Here is a 5,349-nt window from a genome sequence, read left to right on the forward strand (position 1 = left end):
ACACAAGCCACCGCGCAGGATTCAGAGCCCGAGCACGCGCCAAGCGCCCTCTCACTTCGTCTGCCTCATCTTCCCCGTAGCAATATCATGCGTCACATTGTCGAAAGCACCCCGCAAGTCCAATGCGAGGATCACCTTGTCATCGCTAGGGTGCTCGACGGGATCAAGAATCTCTCTATGAAGTTGCAGCAGCACATCTTGTGCGGACCGGTGTGGGCGGAACCAATACCTCCTAGAAAGACTTCAGGCCTGCGCGCTCCCAAATGTCACGTGAGCAACGTCATTTCCGGTAGGCGATCGCCTCTTCGAGGGTCCGGAGGCGCGCGCGCACGAAACGAACCGACGAACCCCGCAGTCGGCGCGCGCGGACCAGCGGCAGGAAGCCTGCCGTTGCGTGCATCGTTCTGGCGTTCTGTGTTTCTGCACTGGGTGCGCGTTCCTGAGCATGATCGGCGCGCGTGGTGGTTGTGAAGGAGTGAAGTGCGGCTATTAGCATGCCTTACAAGTGCTGTGTGCCGAAATGCCGGAGAAACTACGACGAAGACTCGAAAATTCAAGTCTGCTCATTTCCGAAGGACGATGTCCAGCGGAACAAGTGGCTGCGTGCAATGCCACGCAAGGATTACCAAGTTACAGCTTCTTCAAGGGTAAGAACTGCTTTAATTAGTTTGTTGTGTACCTTCATGCCCGCTTTTACGCTTCGCAAAGTTCATTGTCAGTGCGAGGATATTGAGCGTTAGGCCTAGAATCCATTGTGCCGCATAGAAGGACGAGGCGACTCTCAGAATGCTTCCTACGGCTGACAAGCGAAATTCTTTCGTGTTCATATTAAGGCGAAAGCCTTTAATGCCTCATACTGTTGTTAGCAGACGCGTCGGCAGCCGTGTCGACAGACGCGTCGGCAGGAGTGTCGACAGACTCGTCGGCAGCCGTGTCCACAGACGCGTCGGCAGGAATGTCGACAGACGCGCCGGCAGCCGTGTCGACAAATGCGTCGGCAGGAATGTCGACAGACGCGTCGGCAGCCGTGTCGACAGATGCGTCGGCAGGAGTGTCGACAGACGCGTCGGCAGGAGTGTCGACAGATGCGTCGGCAGGAGTGTCGACGGACGCGTCGGCAGCCGTGTCGACAGACGCGTCGGCAGGAGTGTTGACAGACGCGTCGGCAGGAGTGTCGACAGACGCGTGCACGTTAAAGAACCGTAGATGGTCGAAATTATCCGGAGTCCTCCACTACGGCGTCTCTTATAGCCTGAGCTGCTTTGGGACGTTAAACACCAAATACCATGGGTTTTCTGCGAAAAGTGTTCGTTCAGCCTGTGCTTGCATCAGGAAAGAATCTGCCAATACCAAAAAAAAAAAAACTACCTTGAGCACGTATACATAATTAATGTCTTTCGGAGACACATTGATATCTTTTTGTGGTACAGTCCCCTGTTTTCGTTTTTGCAGGTCTGTGCGCTGCACTTCCATGAGAGCTTTATTAAAAAAAAACCGGCTATCATGACCCAAGGACTGGAAAGGTTATCTAGACTACTTTGCCGGTGCCACGACTGGTCCCTAGCGCTGTGCCTTCAATATTCAAGGATTGCCCATCGTACCTGTCCACACCACAGTGTTCCAAAACAAGAGAGGAGCATGTGCTTGTTTGTATGTGGAGTGTTTATTGCGTTGATTTGTTCTCGCAGTGCCATATTATGGGAAGTAACCGAGTTCCTCATTCTAGTCGATTGCAATTGTTTTTCATCATATATGTTTTGTGCGTAACCGTATGTTGCTAAAAGTTTTGTGTTATTTTGGACTGCGAACCATGACTGCCTTCGTTTCCTTGATGTTTGTTGCAGTGACCTGTTCTACTGTATGTGACATGGTCTAAGTCTTAAGTGTGACCATGAGTACAATTTATGTTTTCATATTTAAAGGGTATGTTTGTTTTACAAATCTGTGGTTACTACCTGGCAGTTCAATTTTGTTACCTTGATGCTTCATTAGTTCTGTTTACTGTATGTATATTATATTGTCTTACATTTATTTATAGCGCCTTTCCATGCCCGAAACCAATAAACCGACATTTGTCTTTTGATTGCCGACTAAATTTTGCCTCATTCTTGAATTATCAGCAAACAATAAACTCCCCATGGGAGCAGTAATTGTAGAACGCTGCAATAGGCACCATTACACAGTTTCCATGAAGGTGACGATCGAGTTGCTGTTGCCTCCATCATCCCGAATTCACGTGACGCACGCCGCTGAAGCCGAAGCCAGCGAAGCGAAACAACTGCACTGCAGAATTCTCGCGTTTTCTATCAGTTATTCACTCACCTAGAGTACTTTGTCAATCTTACTTCTCTAAAGAGTGCACTGCAGCTGACCAGGCCCCTAGTTATTTCACAGCAGGCTCTTCCTTTCTTCATAAATGAGCGCACGCCTATCTTTTTGTACGCTTGCAAAGCGGTCGCATTCGCGCTTAATACAGCGGTTGATAGAGAGCGACTAAACCATCCTAAAAAAGCGACACCAAGCGCGGCGGAGGTAGCGAGCGACGCGGCCATCCGCCTACTGGATGTGACGTCACTCGCGCAGCGCGCAGGCCTCAAGTCTTTCTAGGAGGTATTGGCGGAACCCGTACATGGTGTCTGCAAAGGCGTTGTGCGTTTCTAGGTAGGTGGATAGTCTGTCACGGACCATGGTCTCCATCAACTTCCCCACAAAAGAAGTGAGAGATATGGGCCGGAGGTTGTCAGTGTTGAGATGTTTGACTGGTTTGACTGGTTTAGGTATGAATGTGACGAGAGCCATCTTCCAATCCACTGGGAGAGATGTACCTCCTGTCCAGATGGCACTCAAGTATTCGAGCAGCCGCTCGTAGGCCGGTTCGGGTAGGTTAGCGAGAAGTTTCACAGTTACCTTGTCCCTGCCCGGGGCTGTGCCTCGTTTCATTTTGGCCAGGGCCGCTTTGTGGTCGTGAGGCGGAAACCTTAAGCGCGGTGTTGCTGCTTGTGTTACTGGTGTGTGTTTAAGATGTTAAGCTTCACCTGGAACGCGACAGCGCCTTGAAACGCTGCCAGAAAGTCCACAGTACGCCATCTCCCGTTCGGGTCTACGCTTAGCTCATCAGTAAATTGGTTTTTGAGGAAAGGAAATGTAACTCGGTCGGTGGACACCACAACCTCGCCGTAACGGGAAGGGAGGAAGATGGGAGTGAACGAAGACACCGTATTCACTAGACGCGCCTTTGTTCATTCCAAACCATGGAGCTGGCGTGGCGGAGTGGTCTTCACTTCCGGCCACCGCAGTGTTCGGACGTGCGATCATGGGCTCCGTAGGAGCGGCTTCAGCGGCCTTGTCTGGCCGCGGAAACAGGGTTACTGAACAGGAAGGTTCCTACCAGGTTATTCTGCCAGGTCTACCTACAGGGCGGTTTGTTTTAAATACCATTTTTTTGCACGCCGACATCATGGCCCGCCCTTACCGGGTGGAAGATTTCCGAGGCGCGTTAGCACAGCATGCGCTGCTCCCTGACGTTATCGCCCTGGGGGCGTATCGCATGAGCCACGTCTGGGCTATCACAGTGAAGGATGCCGATGCAGCGCGGAAGATAGCAGGCGTCAGTGAGCTGCTTGTGAAGGAACGCCGCTGCTTAGTGATCGACCCGACGAACCAGGACGTGCGCCTCCAGCCCCATTGGCTGCTCCATAACGTGCCCGACGAGGACGTGCGTGTCGCCCTTGCGCCGTACGGGAAGGTCGCAGAAGTGGCCCGGGAACGCTGGCGCGTGAAAGCCGTCTCAGAGAAGGGGTCGACCACAAGGCTCGTCACCCTGATGTTGAAGGCCGGTGTTAAACTTGACGATTTGCCTCACCAGCTGAACGTCGGCGGTGAGTTGGCACTCGTTGTGGTACCCGGAAGACCCACTTTGTGTCTTCGCTGCCGAAGTACGGGCCACATTTGTCGGGAGTGCCGAGTTCCGCGTTGCGGAACCTGTCGGCGTTTTGGCCATGAAGAAGGCCAGTGTTCTCGCACTTACGCGAACATCGCAAGACCTGGGACCCGTGAAGATGCGTCCGAGTATCTGATGGATGAAGCGGACGCGGAAGAGGCAGCCAAAACAACTGGGCAACCAGTTGTGAAAGATGGACCTACGTTGACGCCTCTTCAAAAAAAGGTGACGACGACGACCAGTCAAGTAGCAGCTGCAGCATCAGTGGAGCATGGCTCTCAACAAGACGACAGTGGCAAGGTGACGGACGCGACGGAAGTCGCGTTCGACACCCCGAGCAGCGTGGAGAGTGATGACAACGACGCCATGGACACAAGCAAGGAAGAGGCCGCTATGACAGCTGCGAAGCGGTCGCATGACGACAGCGCAGGCGAGAAGATGCCGGCTGATGGGGACAATGACAAACCGCCGCCGAAGACATCGGGAGTCAGACGCTCGACGCTAAGGCCACGGCCGAACTTTTCGGCCGACACGCGGCAGGCGGGTAAACCGCATCTGTAGCTCTAGTGAGACCGTGTTGGTGTGAATGTCAAATCTTCGTCGATCATCTTCAAGATGATCCGGCAGCGGCGATGTGTCTGTGTTCGAAAAAAAAATGGGTGTTGTTCCTCTGATGTGCTTCCAATCGCCACCGGACGTTTCTTTGGGAAGCCGCATGGCCATGCGGACGATGCGGACCGTCCACCGACGTAAGCCACACCGACCACGGAGGTAGGAACGCGACGGCCAGAAGCGTGTTTTCTCTCTCTATAACACATGGTATTTAGGCTGGACACACCATTTCGTGTAGCCACACTGAACGTCAGAGGGCTTGGAGCAAGAAGGCGGCAGTACCAGCTTCACCGCCTCCTTTTAGACAATGATCTAGACCTGATAGCAGTCCAAGAGTCTAACATAGAGTCAAAGGAACATGCCGGCCGCATGGTGGTTCCTTTTCAGGCAAATTTTCATGTGTGCGTTTGCCATTCTGTAGGTGCATCTGGTGGATGCCTCTTATTTATTAATCCGCCGCGGTGGCTCAGTGGTTATGGTGCTCGGCTGCTGACCCGAAAGACGCGGGTTCGATCCCGGCCGCGGCGGTCGAATTTCTTTGGAGGAGAAATTCTAGAGGCTCGTGTACTGTGCGATGTCAGTGCACGTTAAAGAACCCCAGGTGGTCGAAATTTCCGGAGCCCTCCACTACGGCGTCTCTCATAGCCTTAGTCGCTGTAACCAGCCGGAGGGACGACGCTTGCCGGCGTTCTGGGCCAGCCGAGTGGGACGCGCGCCGGCGTTCTGGGCGAGCCGAGCGGGACGCGTGCCGGCGTTCTGGGCAAGCCGAGCGGGACGCGCGCCGGCGTTCTGGGCGA

At 53.5% G+C, this 5,349-nt stretch overlaps 1 long non-coding RNA gene across 1 annotated transcript; it reads left to right on the forward strand.

The window, feature by feature from the left end:
* The first annotated feature begins 223 nt into the window (after positions 1–223).
* On the forward strand, positions 224–2,083 carry LOC149369507 (uncharacterized). Its single transcript, XR_016289001.1, has 2 exons — positions 224–647; positions 1,453–2,083. It is a non-coding gene; the product is annotated as an uncharacterized LOC149369507 (long non-coding RNA).
* Positions 2,084–5,349: the final 3,266 nt, after the last annotated feature.

Source organism: Amblyomma mixtum, chromosome 1, assembly GCF_055824585.1.
Source record: "Amblyomma mixtum isolate Tamu chromosome 1, ASM5582458v1, whole genome shotgun sequence".
Taxonomy (NCBI): Eukaryota; Metazoa; Arthropoda; class Arachnida; order Ixodida; family Ixodidae; genus Amblyomma; species Amblyomma mixtum.